The 15151-nt window shown below is 42.4% G+C and overlaps 1 protein-coding gene across 1 annotated transcript in view; it reads right to left on the bottom strand.

Moving 5' to 3' along the window:
* Positions 1–14656, bottom strand: part of rab3ab (RAB3A, member RAS oncogene family, b) — a 31391-nt gene extending 16735 nt beyond the window's left edge. The window contains exon 1 of the mRNA XM_034675209.1: positions 14549–14656. The gene's annotated coding sequence lies outside the window, so the exon portion shown is untranslated. The remainder of the gene's footprint in view (positions 1–14548) is intronic.
* Positions 14657–15151: the final 495 nt, after the last annotated feature.

The following is a 15151-nucleotide window of genomic DNA, read 5'->3' as shown; positions in this document are numbered from 1 at the left end:
AACCCAGTGCTGGTGAGTAACTACTGTTAGCATTAGCATAAAGCTTATAATTTATCACGATGTTCATCATGATGTTTGGGTAGAAAAACAAACACAGTATAAACACTCTTTGGTATTGTTTGTTTATGGTTTATTCCAATGTGTCATCTCACCCAGTCCCTTTTTCTCTACGTCATAACATCTGTCATGATGATTGTTCAAATACAACCGTGTCATCAGCATGAATTAATGGCTCTGTGATCGCCTAATCTAACACAGTGACCATCGTAACAGACGAATAGACTGAGCAGTCTGACCAAAGGAATTAGCCAGAGCTGCTACTGCTGCTGTTGGTGGTGGTGGTGTGGACTTCCCACTCTACACTGGTCTAGTTAACCTCTTTCCTTTAGGGTGAGCGTGTCAAGCTTAAGTTACAGTCAGAGTGCATGACATCAATAATGACACCAACAATGACACCACCAAGAGGTAAACATATGACTGAGGTAACTTAAGATTGAGGAACCTGAACTGTCCACCAGGTCGACCTGCATCTATGACCGTCACATGAATATGAACTTCTAAAGAAATACTGTTCCAAGAGTCTCACACTGTTGACATCGTCATCCTGTAAGTTTGTCAACCTTTATAACAACTGTGGTGAGTAACATACGATCACTTCCAAAATAAAACCGGTCAAACTATGAGGCAAGTACCTGAGTCTTCTCTAAATGAGATGCATGGTTCAATAAATAAGACTGCTTTCTTGGTGGATTCATGAACTTCAAGCTTCCCTGGGCAGCATGAAGCCAAACACAAAGAACATCTTATTTTTGTTTTCAAACTGATCAGAATTAAGTTGAAGTACAGATCCGTTCGACACCATCTTTGAGACTTGAGGAAAGTGTGGTTCATGCTGCTATTGCTGATTCACAACATCCCAGACTGGGCAGGTTTAAAAATGTATCCGACGCCAGACTTCCACCAGATCCGTCTGTGGTCCGGCTCTGTGCTCTCTGGTCCATCAACACCCATCAGCTGCGTTTTCAGAACGTTGCACAGAGCAGGACCACCGGACAGCTGGAGTCATGTGACCAACGATTCTCCTCCTCCTCCTCTCCTCATCCATGTTGTCTTTCTGGTCCTCTGAAAACCTCTGACCTGTTGACTCCAGGCCTGGCTCCGCTCATCATGACTTTGGTTTGTTGTTGTAGTTAAGTGAAATACGATCTGGTGATAACACAGAGTGTTTGATTCTGAAAATTAACCGGATGTTTTCATTTTGTTTTGGTGAAACCTGACTTCCTGTCCCGCTCCATCTGCTCTGTTGAGATTGATGCGTCGTGCTCCGGCATCCGGCAAACATAGAAGTCTTGTGTATCTGATCCGGAGGACTTCGACCTGCCGGATCAGAGACGCAGCCGGAACACAATGGCATGGATCCAGTGGAAGTTAACACATGGACTAGAATAGAAACCTATCAGAACCACTTCTGTGACAGATCGGAGCTGGTGGAATTTGGCCGCAAGTATCATCAAAGAAGCATCAGAGTCGTGTTTTGCTTCAACAGATCTGTTTGTACAATTAGCAGTCTAGTTGGAAATCCAGTGTTTGTAATGAGGAGCAGTGTAAAAGTCCAGCAGTCATAGGGTTGGGCAATATCGTCTAAATATGGGGATGATAGCTCACATTTTTGGACGCTCTTTCCTGGAGGATGTTTGTCGTTTTGAAATCATGTAAAGTGAGAGAAGCAATCGTTTAAGGATAAAAGAATCCAAATTCAAAGATTAACTCACAGCTGGATATCGAGCTTCAAAAGTTCTAGAAACTACTGAAAACACCTGAAACAATTCAATGTCAAAAGGTGTGGAGGAAGGAGGCGTCTGAGGAAGTCAGACTCTGAAGAGGAGAACTGGCAGCTTAATAACAGCCTCTTAAAAACAGTCAGCTATAAGAGTGAGACGTCCAACATTTGAGCTACTGAGTGGTAGCAACAATTCAGGGCTTCAAGAACTAAAAGGATTGAAGAACCTCCCCGACACATCGACTCCAGCCCACAGGCCTCAGAGTCTGTGCACTCTGCTCTATATTTAGAGCCTTATCTCCGCTCAGCTGCAGCGAAAGACGAGAACTCTCAGGGTTTTAAAGCACAAACAAAACAACTGCACCCTCCTCACAGCCCCAGACGATCGGTTTACACGGAGGAACACAGAGATGCTCGATAAATAATGAAAAAGCATCGACTCTTTCTCAACTCTTTGGTGGTTTTCGTGCACAAGGGCAGATCAGGTAGGAAGAGAGGAGAGGTGAACCTGATAGAGCCGGGCTGAAACAGGAAACGGAACAGGATGAGAAAACCAGAAGTCACAGGAAGATGCTTCTGTCTTTTCTTGAGTTAACAGGATTTATTTTGATGTATTCCTGCTCTGAGAACAGATGCAGAGCAGCACAGCACAGCAGCATGGTTGTCCATTTTAATTTGGTTGATGAGACATTCTTCTGAGCCTCTGACGTCAACACATTTTCACAGATCTACATCCTGAAGGTCCCACGCATCCTTTACAGTTCTACATGATGAGTTTTATGAAAGATTACAAAAGACAACATCTGAGAAATAAATGACCTCAAAAAAAAAAGGCCTGGGAATAAAGCCTACTCTTTTGTTGCATGTTATATTGACCATTTTTGAATAAATGATATAATTTAAAAACATGTATGGTTAAAGCTCCTGTGCAGAACTTTCATGTTGGCGCCCCCTGTGGACAAAGTGATAACGTTTGTTTCATCATGTGAAAGAGGCTTGCATCTCAGAGCTCTTAACTGCAGTCTCCTCTCTCCTCTCTCCTCTCTCCTCTCTCCTCCGCTGAACCGGAAGTAGTTACTGACCCGCCATATTAAGTGGTGTCCCAAAGCTCTTAACCCCGAGACTGATCGGAGGAGCGATGAGAGAGGAAACCATAGACTGTATAAATAATGGACGTAGTGTCCGTGACGTCGCCCATCTGTTTCTGAAGTGCTGTTTTGAGGCCAAATAGTTGGTGGGAGCCATATTGGAAATGTTGAACTCAACATAACTGCTGTTGAGTGAGTGTGAGGTAAAGAGGCGGGCTTTGAGCCTCCTCGCCAACAGCTACAGTGTCCCCGCCTGTCAATCAAGTCAGCTGTGCCTCTAATTATGCAAAACTTGTAATCTCAATATCTTTGAAATTGCAGCATTATGAAAATATTCACCCCGTACAGTGGGTGCCGATCGATAAATGAGCTATTCAGACTACACTGGTCTTTTGAACCAGGCTGTAAACATGTTTATTTCTGCTGTAAAGATCATCTTTTTTCAGTATGTGTGTATGTGGTTTTCGGTACTTCCGGATCCAGCCTCAAGTGGACACTCGATGAACTGCAGTTTTCAACACTTCCACATGGGCATCAATTCTCACAGCCGGAGGTTGCAGCTTGGAGGAAACATGAGAGCAGCCTCCGTGGAAGTCATTTTTCGCTGACAGACACGCCCCCTCATTGAATATCACTCACTGATTGGACGCTGCAGCAGCACTTCACATCACCAGAGTTTAATAACGACGCAAAGACAGACTTAAAACAGTCACTAAGGGGGCCCTGAAACAGAAAATAAACATATAGCGGTTTCTAAACAGCCATAACTGGATATTGTTTCCAATGTGTATGTAACATTGAACACATCTTGACACACACTTTATTATATGAAGGGAATTCTGCTCAGTCTTTATCCTGATATGAAGATCAACAATAGATCCAGAATCCAAAGTCTCTTGATTCCCGGGGTTTTGGCGCGGTATTTGTTTACAGGATATTTCAAATCAAAATGTATGCAATTTGAAAATATTTGCACATTTGAAAACTTTTTTTTTTTTTTAAATCTTAAGTAACCCAATTTTGCAAAATTGTGCCTCCCTCTTGAATATTCTTATGGTTTAGTTATGCAACACAAACTTTAATCAGTGTTTCTTGAATTTCTCTGTTTATATTTGAGCACATTGCATTCCTTTTTTCAGAGTAACTATTTCAAATATCTCTCTGAAACACTTCATTTAGATTCCTGCCAGTTTCTCTAACTTCTCTCTTCCTCCACAGCTCCCCACACGTCACAGTTTCCTAACTGTTCATCTGTGTTTGATGTAAACAACTTCAAATTATCTGTGACCTCGTGCTGAACCGGACAGGCATCCAAACACAGCGTCTTCTGGGTGTCTGAGTCTGCAGTGAAGTGGACTGCAGTGTGACTCACTGTGGGTGAGAGTGTGAACCACAACAACAAACACTCAATAAGAACACACACAGGGGACACACAGTAAATTAACAACCTGAGATCTCACCGGATTTAACGGATTATAAACGTCAAACAGCATGCTGGATGTTCAGATGGTCAACAGAGGTGGTTCGGTTTGTGCTTTCTCGTCTCCTTAGACAAACATGGGTGGGACAATCTATTGATCTGAGCGTATCAGAGTCAGAAGGACGATGCACCTTTATATTTACGTTACATGATAGTGCAGTGAACCCGGTGTCAGGTTGTCTGGATCCTCTTTCAGGGAAAAGGAGACTTTTTATGCAATGTCTTCTCACGGTCACATGAGATGCTTTATTGATCCAGAAACACCTTCATATCAGTCATGTATGTGGAAGAAGTGACTGCATGCATGTATGCATGAGTCACTAAACCCTGCTGCACCCTATTCCCTGCAGAGACGCTGTAACTATCAGGGCTACGGTGCACAATCACAAACAAAGACACGTGCAGATCTCTCAAACCTTTAGCAAATCCAGAGCATCAACCCAACGAGGTGACTTAACTTAAAGAGCACCAGTCAAACAGATAGACCATCAGAGACCTGAACAGCTGATCAGCAGGCTGCAAGCGGAGGAACAAGCTTGTGTTGCGTCCATAAATAGTGCTAAAACAAAGCAGCTTTCTGGCTGCGAGGGAAAGCTGGTTGATAGTCCAGCTTCTGTGTCATCCGATTTCTCAAAAAAGGGGACGAGGGGTTTCTAAAAATAGTATGGGAGGTCGAGCCTTCAGCTATCAGGCCCCCTCTCCTTTGGAATCATCTACCAGTCAGGGTCCGGGAGGCAGACACCCTCTCTACTTTTAAGAGTAGGCTTCAAACTTTCCTTTTTGATAAAGCTTATAGTTAGAGCTGGATCAGGCTTGGACCAGCTCTTAGTTATGCTGCTATAGGCTCAGATTGACACACTGGGATCCAGTCTTTCCCTCTCTCTCCTCTCTCTGCCTGTCTCTTACTTTAACTCTTCCTGTCCCATTAAAGTTACTAACCATAGACCTTTCTGGAGTCCCTGAGCTCCCTTGTCTCGTAGGTTCCTCTGGATCTCTGCTGTAGATTCCTTTTTTTGGGTCTATCGATCATCCTTTCTTTTCTGTTCTTCTTTAGTTCTTTCTTTCTTTCTTTACTTCTTTCTCTTTTTTCTTTTTTTGGTCATTCTTACTTTCTTTCCGTCTCATTCCTTTCTTTTTTTCTTTCTTTCTTTCATTCTTTTTCCTTTCTTTCCTTCTTTCTTTCCTTCCTTCCTTCACTTCTTTTCTTCTTTTTTACTTTCTTTCTCTTTCTCTCTTTGTTCTTTGTTCCTTCATCCTTTATGTCTCTTTTTCTCATCCCGTCCTTTCTTTCTGTCATCCCTTCACCATTTATTCTCCTCTTTTTCTTTCTTCTGTTCTCCCTCTCTTTTCTCTTTTCTTAGACCTTTCTGGAGTCCCTGAGCTCCCTTGTCTCGTAGGTTCCTCTGGATCTCTGCTGCTGTGGACGTGCCAGACTCCAGCTGCTACAACTACTACTATCCGTCTCCCCACTATCATCTCTCTCTCTCTCTTCATCTCCCTCTATCCCTCTCTCCAACACGGTAGGTCTCAGCAGATGTGTGTCTAACATGAGTCTGGTCCTGCTGGAGGTTTCTGCCTGTTAAAGGAAGTTTGTCCTTGCCACTGTAACTTGCTAAATGCTGCAAAGTGCTCTGCTCATGGTGGATTAAGATGAGATCAGACTGAGTCCTGTCTGTAAGATGGGACTGGATCTGATCCGGTCTTGATGTTGGGTCTTTGTTAATAATAGAACATAGAGTACGGTCTAGACCTGCTCTGTTTGGAAAGAGTCTTCAGATAGATCTTTTATACTTACATGAGAAAGAGGATTAAAATGATGCAACATGGGAAGATTTTAAACACACATATATCAACAACAATCTAGACTTAAGGTCTTTGTTTTAAAGCCTTAGCCTGACACAGACTTGTTCTTCATGAGGAGGTGATCACTGGACAACTCTTAGTTTTTTAAGCATGTAGTGAAACAATCTTAATCTAAAGCAAACTTCCTGAAGTGTTCTCACACTTGATCACACCCGGGGTTTGGTGTTGTATTTCGTCTTCGGCCAGCCTTATTAAAGATGTATCTCCTCCAGCTTCTGTTGCACTAAAGTGTTGATTCAGCTCTGCACATATTTCAGCCCACGTGCTTTTTTATCGACAAGTTTTTCATTCAGTTGAGTCAGCGATGTTTCTGTTACAGCGTATTAGACGGATTTTAAACTCAGAAATAGAAATTCAAGCCGAGCACTAGAAGTGTTCGGACTCTACTCTTCCTCTAAACTTTTTAATGATCTCTGTCTTTCCATTTTCTCCTTCAACAAACATTTCACTTTTCTCAGAGTTATGGAAAGAAAGTCAGAGTCCTGGTGAACCTAAGAACAAAACGTTAGCATGCTAAGGTAATTAATAGAAGTGATTAGAGGAAGTTAAAATGACCAGCTACACTTGAACGTCTGCATCTTGTCAAACACACACACACACCGTCGTTGTCTCTACGAGAGGCTGCTGAGCGTCTGCGGTGTGTGTCGGGGAGCTGAGATTACCGCAGCCCTTCCTCTGCGTCTCTGAGATTAGCTCGGAGAAAAGAGAGTTGGCTTAACCTTCACTAAACGCTCATTTGATCCAGAAGCTCACAGACTGAGGCCGGTGTGCTTAATCTCAAAGTAATTAACAAATTCTCATTATGCTAATGTCTCTCAGGCTGCAGGACACTGTTGCTGCTTTCACTCGGCATTTATGTTAAACCATGTTTGAACAAAACAGGAAGTCGGGCGGGCTTTGAGAGCGACCTGAGCATACGTTTTGTTACAACCTTTGATTCAGAGGGAAGCTGTGGGATCAGGAGAGATGCTTTAAACCAAACGATGGTGGAAATGCTGACCGCAGAGTGGTCGAGTTGAGGCTGGAGTTTAGCCTCCAAGCTAGCAGCTACAATGCATCCACCAGCCGGTCAACACGGCCACGCCCCTTATTATGCAAACTATAACCTTAATATTATCTTAACAGATAGATAACAAGAAGTTCACTCCCTGTAGAGTGTGTAGGAATGAATAAATAAGGCTGTGAACAGGTTTCATTCTGCTGTGCAGGCAGCATGGGATCCGCGGGGGGTTCCTCTGCTTTTGTAGCCCGCCTCAAGTGACCATTCGAGGAACTGCGGTTGTTGAACTTTCGTGTTGACTTTATTATTCAACAACAGAGCAACCCGATGACCAAATTCCCACCAGATCCATGTCTGCTCTTATGTCTTCCTCCTGGTATTAGTGATCCATGTCTTGTGTTGTGTGTATTGTGTACTGTATTTCTAGTTCAGTTCTTGCCCCCCTGTGTGTCTGGTTCAGTTTTACTTCCTGCCCTAGTGTTTCCCTTCAGTTTGATTGCACCCTCATAAGTTCCACCTGTGTCTTATTGCCCATTACGGCCAAATTCCACCAGATCCGAGTCCGGTCCATCTCCGATCCGTCACCGGATCTGATAGGTTTCTATTCTAGTCAATGTGTTAACTTCCACTGGATCCACTCCGTTGTGTTCCCGGCTGCGCGTCTCTGATCCGGCATGTCAGAGTCCTCCGGATCAGATTCACAAGACTTCTATGTTTGCCGGATGCCGGAGCACGACGCATCAATCTCAACAGAGCAGATGGAGCGGGACAGGAAGTCAGGTTTCACCAAAACAAAATGAAAACATCCGGTTAATTTTCAGAATAAAACACTCTGTGTTATCACCAGATCGTATTTCACTTAACTACAACAACAAACCAAAGTCATGATGAGTGGAGCCAGGCCTGGAGTCAACAGGTCAGAGGTTTTCAGAGGACCAGAAAGACAACATGGATGAGGAGAGGAGGAGGAGGAGAATCCTGGATTCAGTGATTCCCGGCGGTCCTGCTCTGTGCGGCGTTCCGAAAACACAACCGGTGGGTGTTAACGGATGAGAGAGAACAGAGCCGGACCGCAGTGGATCGAAGACAGACCGGACACGGATCTGGTGGAAGTCCCGTGTTAGTATTTAGTCTCTGTGTTCCTCCCCTTATTTGTTGGTTCATTGATGAGTCGTTCCTTGTGAGCTGTTTTATTTTAGTCAGCAATTTGAGTCCTCTTCTTTAAGTTTCCTCTTAAGGTGACAGAATCAGGATGACAATATATTCCTGTATTGGTATTATGCTTCAACTCTACAACTGGAATTCTCACATGTTGCTCTATTTCCTTTGTCATCTTTAACATTTTTCCTTTTTGTTGCCAAATATCCAAAATCATGAGCATGCTTGCCCAGGAAAACAAAGTATCATCCCTACTGTCATTGGTCATATAAACTTAACATCAGACAAAAATCTGATCACTCCCAAATCCTTATTTGTCCAACAAAGTAATTCATGATGCTACAGTTTTCTCCAGGCTTGTGACCTCGTCTGAGTTTTGATAAAGATTTTGTTTTCATGTCAACGTTTGCATTTTCATTTTTTAGATTTCACCTCTGAAATCTAATAACGATGGTTTACAGCTGAAGGAAGAGACTGAAGAGAACTGAAGTGACAGATAACATTTCATCTCCTCCAATCTCACTGGCCGCCACATTAAAGGTCCCCTCTCATTGGCCTTGACATGAAAGTCCTCTCCTGTGGTTTGAGTAACAGAAAGGGGACACTGAGACGAGACTGAATGTCAGGACGGACGTGACAAAGACGACAGAATTGACCTGACAGTGGCTGCTGAGGAGATCGGCTTCTCTGTCACGCAGGAGGAGGGCTGCGTTTTCATCAGGGTTAAATATTTGGGATTCTGTCTGCAGGGAAAACTGATAAATCCCCATCGCTGAGATTTGTTAGATAACATTCATAGTTCTATAAATTAAGATGGGTCACTGAAATGTCTGAGGTCACAAGAAAAATCTGAATAAAATTATAGAAATAGAACAGCATAGAAAAACAAAGGGAGTTCTGCTACCTTACAATGCTCTTTGTAAGCAACACGAAGCTGCTCGTGTTTTTAATCCTAATCCAATCACGACCAAGAGATGTGAGTTTCTGTTCTGGACAATGACTCCATCAACACTCCTCTAAAGCCGTCACCTAAAGGAGATTGACGTCCTACAGGAGCCTGATTGATCCACAGCTAAGTGCTGCTGCGGCCTGTTAGTCAGGCTCATTTCATCAGGAGTAACTGGCTTTCTACAGACTGTCGACTAATCCACAGCTGATCCCAGATCATCCGACACCTCCCTGCTTGAAGACGGTTACAGAGACAACCGCTGAGACACCTGACGGAGACAGTGTTCACACTCGGAGAGCAGGAAGCAAACTGGAGTTTCACTAAGAATCCACTTTTACTCTGGTGATTTAAGTTAGTTAGATAAATGGACAAACCAACTCTAAGTGCAACTCTGTGGTACTTTTACTTTACTTAAAGGTACAGTGTGTAGAAATGGGAATATTTAGTGATATCTAGAGGTCAGATCTTATGTTAAAATACTTCCTCTCTCAGCCCTCCTGCTGGTGAAGCTCCAGAAGTGACGAGGTCAAGAAGCTCCTGTGACATATGACATGTGTGATCCTCCATTTGTCAAAAAGTTTTGCAATCAATACAAATTATTCTGCGCACAACAACCACTCTCTTCTTCTTCTTCTTCTTCATCTTCCAACCAGGGCTTTTTCAGCAGCCACTCAGCAAACACAAAAAAGCATATGTTGCTAGTTTGTCCTCTCTGTGCTACCGTAGAAACATGGCGGTGCAAGATGGCTGCCTCTGTAGAAGCGGACCCACTCCTATGTGATACAAGAGGCTAATTTTAAGTGAACAAAAACAAAACTATTGTTATGTTCAGGTGATTAAACTTAATACTACACACTGCACTTTTTAAACATTTACTTATATTAAAAGAACAAATGACCCACTAATGAACGAGTTGAGGGGGCTAACCTTGGCACTGATGCTAGGCTAAAGGCTCCAGCTAAACAGGCTAGGCATATACACGTATGGAAGTGCTTCACTGGAGATGGAATCAACTCCAGGTGAAATGTTTGTTGTGTATGGCTGTGCTGAAATACAACAATAAAAACATATTCTATAGGTAACAATCTCAAGATAATACAGCCACCGCTGATAGCAGCAACAGTAGCACTGGCAGCAAGGCTAGCACTAGCAGCTACAGTAGCACTAGCAGCAAGGCTAGCATTAGCAGCTACAGTAGCACTAGCAGCAAGGCTAGCATTAGCAGCTACAGAAGCACTAGCAGCAAGGCCAGCACTAGCAGCTATAGTAGCACTAGCAGCAAGGCTAGCATTAGCAGCTACAGAAGCACTAGCAGCTACAGAAGCGTTGGCAGCAACAGTAGTGCTAGCAGCAACACAGGCACAAGTAGGGTTGCCAACTGTCCTGTATTAGCCGGGACATCCAGTATATATTTTTGTAATGTTACGTCTACATGTACAATTATGTTTCTATTGTCTACTGTTAAATGTAATGTTGGAACCTGCAGCTGTACTGAAAACAAATTCCACCAGCCTGGCTGTGTGGTCATTAAAAGAATCAATCAATCAATCATATTGGGCTAAATTAGTTTGTTTCATACAGGATCTCAATTGTCCCGTATATTGACTGTTAACTCTTGTAAATACAGCAGACTGCACTCTACAGATCCTACATCAGATAAAACGGCAGTGGCAGATCATGTGCCAATCACACCGCCTGTCATCCAATCACAGGCCACCTCACACGCATCAGTTGTATACAGCGCAAATGCACCAAGTCCTGCAAAAACTCTGGCTGTGCAAAAGGACAAAAGACCACTTGAGTCGGTCAAGAGCAGCAAAAAGGATCCTTGGAAAAAGTACATGTGGTGAGTCATACTCCTCTTTTGCATTTAATTTTTATTTTGCCTGTTTTTTGATGTAAACATCCAAACTGTGGTTTCTTTGAGGTTTATTCATATGAGGTTACATAATGATACAGTAACCATGCCATCACCATGGCACCGTGCACCTGTCCCTTTGTTAGTAGTGAGAAAGTTGGCAACCCTAGCCACAAGCAGCAACAGAAGCACTAGCAGCCATGCAAGAAATAACCCACAGCTTCCTGATGTGACTTTAAAATGTAGGTTCTCTAATTTGTTGGAGACAGCTTTCTTGACTTGATGAAATTGTATCTTCCCGATGGCTCAACCAATTTTTACCATTTAAATGTAGTTAAAATTCCCATGTCAGTTTATTATTTGCATTTAAAGCTGCAAAGCTAGCTTATTTCTTACAATGATGCCAAGAGAGGACCCTGGAAATACGGGGGTTTAAGTACCATAAGAGCCAGTGTTCAAAATGAATCTCCACCTGAAACTTACAAATGTTCAGGTTACAAGGTTAAAACGTCAGCATCAAAAAGAGGATGGACAATCAATGTAACATCAGCAGTAGCATCCTTACTCTGCATTATAAGCATCCCTTTACTCAGCGATGCAAAAACGCTTCACAAAAAAACAACATCAATACTCCCTAATCTGGGCATTAATCCCACTCTCTAATTTAAATCGCTTGAGCATTATCGAGTGTCGCTGCCTTAATGATCAAAGGTCGACCTGATTGAACACGCACAGATCCACACATGTGCTGCAGTAAGCAGATTCATCACATCGCCCTCATTATGGGAACAGAAGCGTTGGAGGCAGGAAGTGAAGAATATAGAAAACAAGGCTTCCAAAAATGTGTTACAGACTGTTAAGTTCACTTTGGTGCCAATACTTTCACACTTTCACACTCTCACATAAATATCCAATACAGGAAGGAAGTTCTAACTGAGTATCTTTAAGGAAAGGTGTTCCAGCTTTTACTAAACCCAATGATTCAAATGCTTTCTTATCGTTGCAAACAGGCTGAAAATCCTCGTGCAAATTCAGCTTCAGAAATAAGACTTTCATCTGTGAAGAGACTTAGAGGGCGAGAAAGGATTTCACAGATCTTAAAATGTGAATATTTTCACACTCTGAATCACAAACAGGACCAGAAGTAGGAAGCTAAATTAGAACTTGATTACAGACACCAGCAGGACTCTGAGGAATATTAAATTCATCCACTACCCTTTTCAGTCTACATCCACCAGGAGGCCTGTGAAATTCAAATCCATTTAATTTGTCGGGGCTGTCGGGGGGGTTGATGTTGTTTCAAGTGTCGTCAGCAAACGTTTGACCTCTGACCTCTTCTGCAAACTGCTGCTGTTTGCATCTTTACTCAGCTGTGTGCTGCTCTCTATCTCTCTGTGTCTCTTCAGCACCAATAAATATGAGGTATGAGTATTTCTGATGCCAGAATGCTAAAAATATTCAGCGTCAAAAACTAGTTTTCTCTCCAGCGTGCAAAAGTGGGACACTAACACATGACATACACGCACAATTCACCACGAATCAATCAAGGTTTTAAGGTTTTAACACTCCCAGCACTCCACCTGACTTCTCATCCATCCCTTCATCACACCACAAACATGTGTGAAACATTAAAATGCACTAAGACTGGAGACACCTCTCCTCCGTGGAGCAGCAGAGCTGTTGTGTGCTGCTGCTGCCAGGTTGCCTGAGACGGCGTTTTCCCCCTTCTCCTCCAATCACGTGCCTCTTTTTCGAGGAAGCGTGGGGATGCAGATGAGAGGAGAGGAGGGGGCTCTAAAAATAGCTTCCCTTCTTTCTTCCTTTTCTTTTTTTTTCTCTCCTCCAGAGCAAACAGAAAGCAGAGAGGGGAGCAGAGAGGATGTCAGGGATGTTTGTTAGTGCTTAAGTGGGCAGGTGAATCCAGGACGTTCCAGATTAAAAACAGCTCCACGGTGACTGTGAATCCATTCATACTACAATATTTGCCTTTTATGTAACACTTTGTTTTGTGTTTCTCTTTCAAGATGTCTACTCTTTAAATTCTCCAAAGCCTTCTCTTCAAAATGTAAAGCTTGTTAAACATATTCTGGAAAAATATGGAAAAAGACAAGGAGTCAGTTCCAACAACAAACCTCAAATATGAACACAAACTCACTTTCTGCTCCTGTGATCACGTAACAATCCCTCAGAGACTCCTAACTCAAATTAAACCGACTAATATGTGACATGTAATTAAAGATATCGACCCAACTTATGACGCTGGGACAGTGTTTGTCACAGGAAACATGGATGGGAGCATTCCCAGAAGAAACAGGAGATGCGTCAGTGTTCAGGTGACATGACTGTCAGCAGAGGAAGTGCAGATGCAGCCTGCAGGCTCACATTTAGACTCTGCATTACAAAACTTTGTGATATCTGCTGTTAAAGTCCCAGAGGCATCATCTACATGTGGATCTTTTTGTAGCCTTAAAAACATTAATATTATATCTCTTATAGCAGTTTCAAATGCTGTATAAAGCTGTGAAGTATCCATTTATAAAACCTGCTGTAGCTACACTTATGTGTTATTTCTGTATATTTAAAGTACAACTATATACAATGGGCAATGCAAATACAGGCATGATAGGGTTTTAGTTGAGTCAGTTTGCAGCCTGTTTTCTGGTCTCCATACATTTCTCCTGTTTTCTGGGATGTGCTGTTGCAGTATAGGGAGCACACCTGCACACCAATCAATGTGAGGCAATATACCTGAATGGTTAAATATGACATGTTACAGGAACTCTCCATTTGGCCAAACATCATGTATTAGGTGTCAATAAAATTAATTGTATTATCCAAATATTAGGAATAATGGTGAGTCAGTGTTGCTCATGGTGCAAATGGGTTTTTCCATGACAATAAAATTTAAATATCATGATAACTAACATCTGATTGTGTGAATATATGTGTGTAAAGTAATGTATAATTACACTCTCAAAGCTTCTTATAGATGCCACTATGTGAATTTCATCCTATAGCTTCTGCCTCAGGCACATGGAGATATATTTTCCTGATTCAAATCATCGGACGGTGTGAAAACGCCTTTCCTGCAGGACAGGCCCAGAGACAAAACCACAGATCCACCAAACCAGAATCAGATTTCACATCGATCCACTCAGAAAACACGAGCAAACACACATTTTGAGCGTGTATGACGGTTTTCACAATGACAACAGCTGTTCTAATGCAAGCATCTTATCTCCAGGCTCTATATTTAAAATCCCTTTTCTTGATAATTACACAAAAAGGCTCAGAAAGACAACAACAGATGAAACAACACATGATGACACACTGTGCATTTCTTTAAGGGGAGAAATAAAGAGAATAACCCACCTTTATAGATTTCTATCCGGCTGATATCCAGCTCGTCCAGCACCCGCAGAAACACTTCACAGCTGTGAAGCCAGACAGGCTGAGTATGACAACATCCGGTGGTGGATTTCAAAATAAAACCATTAGATACGAGACTAGTCGGGTAGCTCAGATAACTGAAGAGTTAAACAATTTTAGGAATAAAAAAATCATTATATGTTTTCAACCTGTGGTTTTAAATGCTAATGTTGCTTTGAAGTTACGCTGCAAGCTTCCGGGTTTGACAGAATACACAGATGTTTGATCGTTAGTCAACACGGATGGAAAAATAACCTACGGACTCAAGGTGTTTTCTTGTTGTGTTCACGCATTCATCTTCAAGTGAATATCTGGTGTCCACATTATTCTACATTATTCTCAATGCATCTGTTCTTTGGCTGCGTTATGCTAGCAGCGGCTAATACTGCCTCGAGCTACTAGCTTAATATTAAAGGTGACATATTCTGCTCTTTTTCATCAAAATATATTGGTCTAAGAAGTCCCCAAAACATGTATTTAAAGTTTATACTCAGAAAAACACTTTGAAATCAGATTTTGGTCTGCCTGTAAACCCCTCTTTTTCAG

The sequence above is a fragment of the Notolabrus celidotus genome, chromosome 2 (genome assembly GCF_009762535.1).
Source record: "Notolabrus celidotus isolate fNotCel1 chromosome 2, fNotCel1.pri, whole genome shotgun sequence".
Taxonomy (NCBI): Eukaryota; Metazoa; Chordata; class Actinopteri; order Labriformes; family Labridae; genus Notolabrus; species Notolabrus celidotus.
The sequence above is the reverse complement of the archived record's forward strand: the minus strand, read 5'-3'. Positions and strand labels throughout refer to the sequence as shown.